The 13614-nt window shown below is 43.7% G+C and overlaps 1 protein-coding gene across 10 annotated transcripts in view; it reads right to left on the bottom strand.

The window, feature by feature from the left end:
- Window positions 1-13614, bottom strand: part of MTUS2 (microtubule associated scaffold protein 2) — a 559616-nt gene that overhangs the window by 517506 nt on the left and 28496 nt on the right. For 2 of the 10 annotated variants that reach the window (XM_070577876.1, XM_070577878.1), the window contains exon 3: window positions 9005-9135. The exons of the other annotated variants lie outside the window; for them this stretch is intronic. The gene's annotated coding sequence lies outside the window, so the exon portion shown is untranslated. The remainder of the gene's footprint in view (window positions 1-9004; window positions 9136-13614) is intronic. 10 annotated transcript variants of the gene reach the window in all.

The following is a 13614-nucleotide window of genomic DNA, read 5'->3' as shown; positions in this document are numbered from 1 at the left end:
ACAGGGTCTCCTGGAAAGACCTGATCACAGCTTAAATTCTGATCTATGTGGGTCCATCTGATAACCTGAAATCTGGTTAACTTTGCCTTCCCATAAAAGAGCGCAGAAAACAATCCAACTTCCCTTTTACTCTACGCGGCCCTTTATAGGATACTTGCTATGGTTACTGTGCAGTCAACAATTGTACTGTGAGCTCATAACTGGTATCTGTTTATGAGAGCTTCTTGCATTTGTGAATATGCAATGGGGGAGGGTGAGGATGGTTAGAAAATCACCTAAATGAACCTTCATAGATGCTCAGAAGTGGGCAAAGTGGCAGAAGAGGAAAACCAGAGTCAGAGTCGTGGGGATGTAATTAGTGACTCCTAAACCATGACTTCTGAACTCCAGAGAAGGAACTATATGGGGGCTGGAAGCTGAAAATCAAATTTGCATTAAAATAGCTGTTTTCAGCAGAACCTAAAATTGCTAGTGGCACCTGTGAAACATTATTTTTATGCTAAAACAAGTTCTCTTCTCTTCCCTGGAAAGCCTACTCCAGGCAAAACAGAGATAGGTGCACAAAGCTGACGATGCACCCAGAGCCAGGGAGCAGAACCAGCTGCCCGTTAACTATCAACCTCACCCATCCGAGGTCAAAGTCCTCGGCCTCAGGCCATGTTAAAAGCTTGCCAGCCTTGTTTAACGATGCTGCTGCGGGTTTCTGCATCACAGCTCAGGGGGGAACCTGTAGGCTAGATCACGATTTGTGTCAATCTCACCAGTTTTCCAGTGGGCTAGGTGTGTCCCTCAGACCAACTCAGTGAAAGGCTGTAGATGACCTTAAGTGGTGAACCAGGAAAGGGAAGAGCGTTTTAATAATGAATCATCTGTTTTTCTGGGGGACAAAACAGCTTGAAGACCAGCTCCGGAGAGTCAAGGAAGCCAGCTGCTTAGGAGGTGAGAGGGAAGCTGGAAGAAGGAAGAAAAGGAGCTGTTGAATTCGATGAGCCTGGGGCTCTGTTTTAATTGTCTCCGGATAAAGAAGAAGATTTATCATCCAAGCTCTCGCCTACACATTACTGGAATGTTTAGGAACAGAACACGAGACACCATGTGAATGACTTTTCTATGCCTGTATTTCTGTAATTTCTTCTTCTTTTGATCACTCTTAGTAATGATAGTTAAATATATAATGTTTGAAATTATAAAACAAATAAAATGCTAGCACTATCATTCTAACAGGAAATATGTATTATTATGTATTTCTTCTTTATTCATACATGTTTAGCTGAAGTCATTTTGCATATAAAATCTTTATTCCTGGGGGTTGGTGGTTAAGTTTGCACACTCTGCTTCGGCAGCCTGAGGTTCACGGGTTTGGATCCTGGGCACAGACCTACACACTGCTCATCAAGCCACGCTCTGGGGGCGTCCCACATACAAAACAGGAAGACTGCCACAGATGTTAGCTCAGAGACAATCTTCTTCAAGCAAAAAGAGGAAGATTGGCAATGGATGTTAGCTCATGGCCAATCTTCCTCACCAAAATAAAAAATCTTTATTCTTACTTTTCAGATTTTAACATTACATTAAATTTTTCCATGCTACGATAATCTTCAAAATAACTTGTAATGGCTTTAGAATTCATCCAGGAGATCCATCCCAGTCCCTTAACTTTTAAGATGTTTCCAATTTTCTACTATTACAAATAAAACTACAGTAAGCATCCTGAGTATAGACAGCTTTCTCTTTTGCACTAGCTCCTCAGGATAAGGATAAATTCCCAGAACTGGGACACCGAATCACTAGATACGCACACATTTATTGATTTGGGGAGTGCCTGTCAGATTGCTTTCCAAAAGTTTTATACTAACTTAAATTACAAGCAAAAATGTACAAGAGTCTATCTTTGCCAGCCCAACTATTGTTTTCACTGATTTTCTTCGAGTTTAGTAGATACAAATGGTAGCTTCTATTTGCATATATTTGACTCTGCTGATATTGACCTATTTCCGTATGTTTATGAGCTCCACTTCTTCCAAATTATCTATCCATGTTTTTTTGCCATTATCTGCTATGTATCAACCTGGATAAGCTCTTTGTATAACAAACATATTAATACTTGATCACATTTGCAGCCAATGTATTTCCCACTCTGACTACAGTTTGTTTTCATGTCAGATTATTCCACTTGTGTGTACTTCAATCCCTTCATCACTTCCAGCCCTTGAAAGTCATCAGTCCTCCAGGGGCTGCATAAATATTACATTCTGTTCTAGTTTTTCTAACATTTGATTGGGTTATCGTTGTTCTTTACTATTTAATCATATGGAATTTGGGTATATCCTATCAGGTGTTACCTTGAATAAGTGTTCTCCAAATTTCGAATGAGCTACATCACCAATATTGTTGAATAATCTCATTCAGATTGACTCACGTTACTTCCCTTGTCAAACATGTTCATTAAAATCATGTGTAGAGTGAGGGGAGCGTGTGTGTATGTGTGTGTGTGTGTGCACGCATGTATGTGTGCGTGCGCGTGTTAGGGTCTATTTCTGATGAAGCTCTTCTGTAAATGTTAGCCTCTCTCTCCTGTGTTAAGGATGAAAATAAAAAGGGCTTTCTTTTCCACACAATTTTGGGAGCTGGGTGCGTTTGGGGAGGAGGGTTGCAGCAAAATTCCTAGGGGAGAACCTGTGGAGAGTTCTCTGCGAGTCTCTGGGAACAGACGCAAGGAAAACCAGGCACCTACTGACTTTCCAACTCAACGTTCCAAGTGGTCACACCCCTGTTCAAACCTCTAGAGCATTCCCTTTCACACATGCATTCCTCAGCCCGCTGAACACGGAAAATATTTGCCTCCTAACTTTCCCCTGACTCTTCCAAACGCCAGTGAGCACTGACCGAGTGCCCACCACGTGCCAGGCGCTGTCCCAGGCCCAGCAAAACAACATGGAGGACCTAAAGGGATGAACCGAGCACGCATCCTATTTTACGCTGGGATGGGTAACACGTGGTGATGCTTGCTGAGAGGTTCTCCACTGCTTGCTTTCTCCTTAGGACTGAAGGCGAGATACCCGATCCCCAATCGGATTTCCCATGCTCTTATAATTATACTGGGTTTCTTCACTGGCTTCACATCAAGTGTCTGAAAATGTCAAGACCCAGGTCCCTTTTCCAAATCTCTCATTCTAGCCTCTCAACTCAAGTGATGGAACATGAATCCTCAGGTGTTTGCTCACACTATTTCAGACAGTGTCTTCTCAGGAGAAAGAAAATCAAAGTCTCTGATTCCTGCAAAAAGCCGACAAAGGGTGACTACTAGGAATGCTGACTCTTTTCTCCTCTACAAATGAGTTGTTTGCTTGTTTTCACAGAAAACGAAATAGTTATCTGGAAAGAAGAAACAACAGTATTTGTTTAAGGGAGGAGGACCCTCAATAACATCTAGAAATATTATTTTGATGATACCTCCCAATGGAAGCTTTCCTTACAGACGGCAGAGCATCACAGCAAATAGCAATTAAGCAAATTCTAATCCTTGTCAAAGAGATCTACCACTTTGTCTAACTGAACACAACTGAATGCAATTTAAACCCCCCCCCCAATCATTACCTCCCCCCAGGCTCAAGATTTTGCAACAAAAGTAGGCAGAATGAAGTTTATTGATCAGTAAGATTAATTCTGATATAAAACCCAACAGTCTCTCTCTTACTGAGCTCAGGGGGAGCACATTACAAGAAAGGCGTGCGCCCCTCCCTCCCACCTCATCAGCAGGCTGTTTTCCTTGGATCCCCATCATCCCATATAAACATTTCTCTTCAAGTAACACACACGTTTTCCATCTTACATCTTTTCTCTACGTATGCTTCTCTATTGACAAATTGAAATGGCATGCAATAGAGTATATTGGAATATATGAGGAAGCCATTTGGTATAAACCTAATTCGGCCTGACTTTGTTTTTTTCCAAAAGGGCCTGACTGTGGCTGTTGAGCAGGCATTATATATCTGCTTTAAAACATTTCCTATGGCAAGAACAAAGGCCCTTGAGATAAAGGTGCAACTTCCCCCCACATTGGTATTTCCTTAGGGATAAGCATTTTTCCTCAGGCTAGGAACTGATTGTTGTGTTCACCTTTGACCACACAGCTCACCTGTGACCACCCAGCTCCAGACAACAGACCTGCCACCCTGCTGTGTTCACCGAGACAGCATACCTACCTGCTGTTTCCATCAATCGCTGTGCCAACAGAGCAGTCTCGTGACTATTGTAAAAGGGACATTTCAATCATATGTGAAACATCCTGTTTGGGGGTATATAACCACTCTGTGCACCCCACTTCTTCAGTGCCCTTTCTTCCTTCGGGAAGAAAGGCCCCAGGCCATGGTCCTCAGATTTTAGCTCAGAATAAACTCTCCCAAATTTTCATTTATAGATTGGTTATGGATTATTTTCGTCGACACTGTGAAGCTCCTTAAATAAAGTCTTTGTTAAATCAGTTACAGAATTATTTACCCCATGCCTTCATAAATTCAACATGCTTTATGAAAATAAAATTTTACCTCAGTAGTTAAGTTCAATAGTAGCTACTTGTACTCCACATTATACTGAGTGCTGCTAACTCATAAAAGCCTTAATTGCTATAGTTTAGAGAGCTGGCAGACGTCCACGTGTAGGGCCTAAGGAAGCCAGCATACATATGTCTCATGAACTCCAAGTCCTAGAAAGCAAAGCATTGTCCAACAGGCGCAGCTTACAAATGGGTCCGTAAACACATTTTTCATGGAAATGACTATACTGGAGGGATGAAGTCGCCAAGCAGTCCCCAAAGTCCCTTTGTTCATTATTTCTCCAAAGAATCCAGCCATGCCAGACAACCATGGGGACTGTCTGCAAATGTCCAACCCCGACAATGCCACCAGCAGCTCACGGGCCACACCCAACCCATGCAGCACTGACAAGCAAGTCCTAGCAATGCAGGACAAAACACAACCCAGGTTCCAACCCCACTGGGCCTCAGCCTCTCCTTCTATAAAGTGGAGGCAGTGACACCTAATTCAGAGCATCGGTGTGAAGAGCAAGTGTGATGACTGCACAGGGCTTAGCTCGGCATCTGGGCCTGATAACAGCTCCTTGATTGACACCTTAGAAAAATCACATACAATGATCTATTTTCTCCCTCCCTCAAAAGGCAGCCTGTTCCCTTGTACTCGCTTCCTCCTGACATCAGTATAAAGCCGTCTTGATTCCTGGTTGCCCCACTCCACAGGTGGCCGTCTTTACCTTCTCCCGCCTTCTCCCCTCACCTCCCTCACCTGGATGCAGCTTAGTTCAGGGAATGAGCGCTGGAGACGAACTGGAGGATCTGCCTTCAACGCTAGCTCTCCCACCTCCTCGTTCCGCAGAGCGCGCCCTCTCTCTGAACTTGTCCCCAACCCACCCTGTCCTTTTCTAGCTGAATCTTACCCATTCTTCAAAATTTTGCAGAAAGCTCCCTCCCACACACACATTCTGAGTTAGGGGTTCCTGCCTCATGCCCTGATCACCCTTGTGCAGGAGTCAACGGAAATGAACACATGATAGTTGAAAGTACCTGTCCCCTCTCTAGATGCTAAGAGTGAGAAGGGGCGGGGGTGAGTGGGCACACATATAATTTTGTTTTTAATCTCCAATGCAGCAAATCTTCAAAACGTATTTGATGTTGCTGGGGATAATGGAAATAATGCCCTGCTTGTCCTACCTACCTGGGTGGATAGAGTGGAGGAGGACGGAGGGCCAGGGATAGAGTAGAGATACAAGATAAAATAACTACATGAAAGTACTTGGCCAACTATTAATTGGTATACAAATGTTAGTCTTAATACTATTTTATATAGCAGGTCAGTGAAAAAGACAAATTTGCAACTCACTGTTCCTGTCTTTAGCCACAGCCCCAGTATAATTGGCCTGGTATAAACGAGAAAAATGACGCAAGGTAGAAAGAGCTCTGGATCCCTGGATCCCTACGTTCAAGAATCCTTCCTGTAAAGAATTCCAACCTTGGGGAAGACATGCACATCCTGGCCCTCCTAAACAAACGGTGACTCGGCTACCCAGGGAACCGGCTCAGCCTCACTCATTGGCTCTTCTCATTCTTGATGAGGTGGATCGTCTATCACACATTCAGAGCACCACAGGGCTCTCCTGCATCGCACTTAGTGCTGCTGTCTTGGTATAGTGGGGCTTTTGAATGGGATTAACACAGCAGGGGCCATAAGTGGCTTCCTTCTCCACTGTGGCACACAGCAGGAGCTCAAAGGTATTCATGGAAAGGATGAGTAGATGGATGGTTGGTGACTACTAACACTGGAAATACCAACGTGCAACTATAACGTTAGACTCTGTGCAAAACATGGGAGAAAACCTGAACTTAAGCAGGCATCTCCTCTAATCTTGATTTACATTCTCATTCCCTAAATATTTTCTTACATACTGATCATCAAAGCTCCATTAACAAGTCCTTCGATTGATGCTTCCACATTACTCTATCAAATGTATTTTCATTCCTTTTTCATTAAAAAACTTGGAAAGGGCAGTTCTGTAGTTTGACTTTCAAAACTATTATCTGTTTCCTCTTTTCCCCAGAAGGCCTGTTCCCTGGTCCTTGCTGCCCCCTCTTCCTGGTTACCGCACTCCACATGTTCATCTCTACCTTCTCTTTCAAGAGCCAACTTTGTTCTTATCTGGGTCACTACTCCATCTCCCCTGTGACATCTTCCTAAACACTGATCTCTAATCTTTAATTCCTCTAGAAAGCTCATGGACTTTTTGACTTTAATCTTTTGGATTTTTAAAAAGAAGAATCCTGAGTTGGAAGGTCAAATTTCTACGTGTCAATTTCTTGCCTGTGTCTTTCAGGGCTATTATCTTCCCCAATTTTCTCAGGTGGTACAACATTCCCTGTAAGAAACCACCAATTCTATACCCAGGGTGGCTCTTTGAAATAGTATTAATTGCTATAAATGAAATTTAACCTTGTCACAACACACTCAACACCAAGGTCCCCCTCTCCCAGGGGAGCCAGGCAAACAGGCGACCAGCCCCCTCAAGAAATGTCAACCCATCCTTAGAGAGTCAGTGGCTTGAGTGCCCAGCTGCTTGGATATTTTGATTTAGTGGCTAAGAAGTTGCATTCTGGAGCCAGAAAGCCTGGTTCAATTTCAGCTATGTCTCTTATTAGTTGTGTGGCTCTGGGCAAGCGACTTTTTACATGTGTCTCTACCTATCAATAAAACGGACTCATAACAACATCCACCTGATAAGTGCATGGTGAGAATTAAGTACGTTGGGAGAACATGAGCACTTGGCACGGCACCCAGCCCAGTTAGCACTCTATAAATGCAGGAGTCTCTCGCTGCATAAGCACCTTTTTGGGTTTGGGGGAGGATTGGGTGGTATTTTAAGCTCCACTCCTCTCATTTCACTTTAACATGAACTGAAGTTCAGGCTATATTCACAACTTATCAAAATCACAGCAACTGGCAAACAAAGATACCAAATAGTACTCTTTTTGGAGGACTCTGTTCCATGACCAGTGAAAGTAATCCTTTCATAAATCCTCCTTAGGCTATTTTCAGATTAGTTGGCTAGCCAATAAACATACAATTTGGTATTCGGTAAACAAATTTGTCAAAGAGATTTCCCCAGATAAGTGGCAGAGTTCCAAAGGCAGGCAGCAGATGCACACAACTGCAAATATCAGCACTGCTGCACGGTTGCTGGCAGAGTGAGAAGGGCAGCCCTGCTTCCAGCTGATGGCTGCTGTTGCTTGTGCTTCCTACATGCCACCTGCTCTTCCAGTGGCTCTATCTGCTCAGCCAAGGGCTGGCCTTTGGAGATGCCCAGTCTAAGCCAGCTGTGAGCTGCAGCTTCAGGATGCATCAGATGCATCAGGCATTCCACTTAGCTGGCCTGAGTTTGAGCCCCATAACTGCTATAGAAGATTTTCTGGACATCTGGGCCTTTGGTACATATGCAGTACCATCTACTGACTCAGATGACATTTCATGTGCCAGCTACATGCAATGTGCCTGACTCTGCAAGGCAGCAATCTCCAAACTGGGGCACACAAAGACTTTTCAAGGTACTCATTTTAAGGGAATTGGTTTCCATATCTTCATCTCTTATTTGTACTTTTTCCTGGGAACATTTTTCCTCCTCACATCTGCCCTTCTTCCATTCTTTTAAAGAAAAGCACACCCCTCACACATCCCGTGTCTTTCTACAGTGCACTGATTCAGGCTTTAAAATCTTCCAGTGACATTGGGACAATTCCAAATAGTGGTATATCAATAAAGACTGGAAAATCAATCAGAATGTCACCAGGAAAACAAAATCCACTTTAAGTACTTGCCACAGACGGAATTAATGCAAGGAATTTGTCACACAAATGAAAGAAGAGCTGAGAAACCAATTGGGAACCATGGAGCAAGACAGCGAGAAGGAACTGCTGTAAGCTACCATGAGCCCTGTGCAAAGGAACAAAGGCAGGGGTGGTGTGACCAGAGCCCCGGCATGAGCACCCCAGGGAAAAAGCCAGAAAGACTGTAAGCCTGTCCAGGGGGAGTTGGAACCACCAAGGGATTCAGCTGCTGCTGGAGATGCCACCAAAGTCCAAGGGTGGAGTGGGATGAACTCTGGCTCCTCCCACTCCCCAACTCTCAACTGAGAGTCTTCAAATCACCTGGGACTTTTATTCCATTGGCTAGATTGAAAAGAGTGATATAATCCATTTTATTTTAAAATATCAATATTTACAATAACCCAGGGATCACTTTGCAATTTTTTAAACATGATGGAACTTCTCAAGGTTAACTTTCAAAAATGTGAGGGTGTATATGATTTTTCAAAATTCTCTTAGGAGGTACATGAGCAAAAAGTTTAAAGACCTCTGTGCTGGGAAATATAAAGATAAGATGCCCCCCTTCGATGGGTTCATGGAGAAATGAGGCAGAGGGGAAGCGGGAGGGACTGAGCCTACCTACAGAGCTCCTCCTTGTGCTTCACAGGCATGCAGTCCTTACAAACGCCCAGGAGGCAGGAATTGGCATCTCTGTTTTACAGAAGGGGAAACAGGGTCTCTGAGGTTCAGTGAGCTGCCTAAGGTCAAGCCTGTAAGTGAAGGAACAAAGATTCAAAACCCAACTTGTTTAATTTCACAACTTCTGGTGTGGGGGAATCACTAGCTGATTTCAAAAGCACAGAAGCAGTAAGTTATAACACATGCCCCAGAGCAGCGTTCCCCAACTGTAACGTGCCTACAAATTACCTAAGAATCTGGCTGAGATGCAGACTCTGATTCTGGAGGTCCGACGTGGGGGCATGAACGTCTTCATTTCTCAAAGATTCCCACGTTTGGGGACCACATTTTGAATAGCAGGACCCTCAAGCAGTGGGCACTGAACCTTCTTGCCTGGACAACGCTGACAGTAAGACACTTTGAGCATGCATCCTCAATATGTGTTCACTTGTGTATTGATAAACTGTATAAACACATATTCTCATCAGTAACTAAATAGAACAAGACATACCACCCAGTTAAGACAAGATACATTGTTACAATAATAACCATAAACCCTAAATCATGAACCACATTTCAATAATCTTGGTGATTTTGAATTTGGGGCCAACTTCTTGTCCAATAGGATGAGGCTGTCACTGTTTTTTTTACTTGGCTAAGGAAATTCTCATACAAGGAACAGTAGAAACAACACAGATTCCGACATTGCTTGATGTTCATTTGCATTTTCACTTGTTAGTATGATAGTCAATTTCTGTTTTTAAGCCACGCATCTATTTTGTGAAGTTTAATTTAGTTAAAACTAGATAATGTAATTCGTAAATCTACTTAACCCTGCAAACATATGCTGCAAAGGGGAGGGGGTGTGAAGGTGTCACAATTTCTCCTCCAGACGTGACCTCCCGCTGCCCCCACAGGACACTCAGCTCAGAACCTTTCTCGTGACCAAGTGAAGCTGTCTGTCCATCTTATAGCAAAATATAATAAAGCTTAGTTTCTGTCTCATCTTTCACCCCCAAAGGAATTTTATGAGCCTCCCCAGGGTGCCCACTGTGGACAGTGTCCTGCAAGAACAGGAAGAACAAGAGATCACTTGCACGGTCAACATGCGCTGCTTTGACGATCAAATGCATTTTCAAATAGTTTATCAAAGGCATAATTAGTAGAAGAAAATATTTTATAAGGGATTTTTTTAGCCCCTTTAAAATTACACTCCCACTACACACACACTTTGAACTTTTTCCTCCCTTTCCCACTTCTCAAACTTAAAATCTCTTCCAACCAAATCTAAATGAAGTATTAGAAACAACAAAACATTTAATATAGGTGTTAATTACAACACAACATCAGACCTATTTCAGGCCATCTGATGCTGTCTGTCCACAAGCATCTGACAGGGAAATTTTTTCAGAGAATTTAAAAATTCTGTAAATTTATGTTGCTCAGAAACAAATATATTTTTAGCCTTTCAAAATATTTAGAGCCATGGAAGACAATTAACTTCCCTTCTCGCAAGCCATTGAAGACAAACCTCCCAACTACTGTCCCCAAACCAAGTTTCTCCATTACCGTCATTCACCTTTTCACCTAAGAGATAGTCAATGAGGGTCTCCTATATGCCAGATCCCATGCTAGGGGCTGGGAAAACAGCAGAGAACAAGACATCCTCACAGAGCTTACACTGCAGCTGGGGAGACAGACAAACAAATGAATACGTAATGTCGTGATGACGCACTGAAGAAAAGAAGTCAGAATAAAGAAGGCAGAGCATGCAGGAGTGTCACAGAGGTCACGGTCAGGCAAGGCCCTTCTGAGGGCCACAGTGGAGCAGACAAGAAGGCAGCAAAGCAGCAAGCCAGGTGCTATAAACGGGGGAGGAATCCTGCAAGCAGAGGGGACAGCACATGCAAACCTGAGACAGCAAGTTGACTGACACGCTCGAAGAACAGCAAGGAGGCCAGTGGTTGGCATACTAGGAAGGAGAGGGGAAAGGAGGAAGGGTGTGGGGTTTTATTCTGAGTGCGTGGAAAGCAAATGAAGAATTGTGAGCAGGGGAGTGACGTGATCTGAATCAAATTTCAAAGGCTCACTCTGGCTGCTGTGTGGGGAACACACTGAGGGGAGCACGAGTGGAAACAACATGCACCCACAGTGCTGCCTCCTCCGGGAGGTGGTTCCCGAGGCCCCGAGACGGGCGCTAGGTCCTTTTCAGGTGCTCCCACGCCCTCCAGATACTCCCCATGGGCCAGGGGTGGGGGCTGACGCTTCAGGGCTCCTCACCTGCACAAGCCCCTACTAAATAAACCATTTCTCTACCAAATGCTCTTTCTGTAATGTTGTACACTTGAAAGAAGGGCCTCCAGAAGGGTATACGCTTCAGGCCCTGGTCAGAGCCCTCTTCCCCTGTCCCATCACTGCTTGTTCACTTGCCTGTATCTCCCCCCCCAGACCCTAAGCTCCTGGAGGACAAGGACCAAATCACATTTACCTTTGTATCCATGACATCTGCTTAGTACCCATACATTACAGCCACTCAATGAATATTTTCTGAGTTATTTAACACACACACATATATATACACATGTGTGCACATGTATGATGATATTTTTAAACAGTACTGATTTCCTTTCTCTGTAGATCAGCAGCCCCTGACTTCAGGGCACTTGGTCTTTCAAGATGAATTCCATCCATATCAATACCCAAATGCATGTGCTTAAATGACAGTATTTAAAAACTCAATTTAGAATCTTTCGAATCGATAGCCCTGTATGTAAACTATGCAAACGTTATGGGTTTCTTACATCTTGTAAGTCCTCTCCAGATGCACTTCCTCACCTTTCTCTACCTCCTATAGCAACATAAGTAAAGGCTTTTGCTAGAACGGAAATATACTTTACTGCCAAGACACAGGAAAAAAACACAGCATAGAAAGAACCCTCCGAGATGCCTCATGACTCTCACAGAACAATCAGGCCTCAGGCAAGAATGAGCTTTCATCCTTTTCATAATTTAACTTGCAAATAAGTGATCATCCTCATTTAATAGTGATATTCCTCTCCTCTTCAGCAACTGGGAGACACACTCAGCTGCACACAAAAAGGGGAAATTTCCATCCAGAAACAAATGAAACCCTGTAAACAGGCAACTGAATATTCTGAATACAAAAATCAAGGTAAATTTTCTCTACCCAATGGTCTCGTGTGAATAGAAAACAAGTATTTGTAATAAGAACAGGTTTGATAATGAAATTTTAACACCCAGCATGAGGTTTTAATTTTAATGCATTTGTCTGAGTTTTTGCTGTAAAATGAATCAACTGTCTAAAGACCAACCTCCGGGATGGTTTAGAGACACCCTGAAGAAATGCTGCACAAAAAATGAATGTTCTCTTTAGCAAAATTAAACTCCATTTTTACAAGTCTCTTCTCCCTTCTACTGCTTAACACTTTAATGTTAAGCACACCCTCTGGGCAATTTATGTTTTTAATATTGCTCTTCTAAACAGAGCTGATCAAAACCCACTGCTGTTGGGAATTCTACATAATATTGGAAAGTTCCAAGTTGAATCTGGGGAGAGGGTCCCCAGTGGGACTGACAGGAAAGCCTAGTCCAGTGGGGTTGGCTCTGGGCAATTAGCAAAGTATGTCTTCTCTCCCTGGGCTGGCAGTCAAAACCAGGGCACAGCCACAGACATACACAGCTTCCATGCTGTACCTGGACCCTGAGAAAAGAAAGACTGGCTGTATTCCGCCTGTCCAAAAACTAGAACGGGGTTCTACACACAGAGGAACTTACCTCACCTCTGCCTGACCTTAAGATGGCATTTACATTTTTGTCTGCCTCTGGGTCTAGAGTTTGCAACAATTATAAAGTGTTCCTCCACATCCCTTCTTTGCCCAGGTAGGGACTGTCAGAACCTTCACTCACTCAAACCTTAAGCCAGCAGGCAAGATGCCGTGTGCAGACTCTGGCCAAAAACTCCTTGCTTGGCAGGCATTCATCCAATGGACAGAAGGGAGAGGCTCTCCTGTTCTTCTTGTCTGCCTCAATGACCAGAAACAGATGAATTTCTCCCCAGTTAATTTTTTTTTTTTCCTGAGGAAGATTCACCCTGAGCTAACATCCAATCTTCCTCTCTTTTTGCTTGAGGAAGATTAGCCCTGATCTAACATCTGTGCCAATCTTCCTCTACTTTATACGTGGGTCACTGCCACAGCACAGTTGATGAGTGGTGTAGGTCCATGACCAGGATCTGAACCCACAAACCCAGGCCCCCAAAGCAGAGAGCGCTAAACTCAACCACTACGCCACAGGGCCAGCCCCCCTAGCTAACTTTTTTAAAACACCTGAGGTTTCCATAGAGCGGAGTCCTCCTGGTGCTCTCCTTATCTCCACCCACCTCCTCACTCTGGGACTCACATCCAGATACGATGGCTGTCCCCTTGAAGCGACTGGTGATAAACCACAACCACAAGTTGTTTCCTGAATCTGGAGGAATGAGGGAAGGGAAAACTCAGATAGTTCAAGATCTCTGACGCAGAAAAATTTAGGAGGGGTTTCACAAAGGGATT

This window comes from Equus przewalskii, chromosome 16, assembly GCF_037783145.1.
Source record: "Equus przewalskii isolate Varuska chromosome 16, EquPr2, whole genome shotgun sequence".
NCBI classification, from domain to species: domain Eukaryota; kingdom Metazoa; phylum Chordata; class Mammalia; order Perissodactyla; family Equidae; genus Equus; species Equus przewalskii.
Note: the sequence above shows the minus strand (reverse complement) of the source record. Positions and strands in the feature narration are given on the sequence as shown.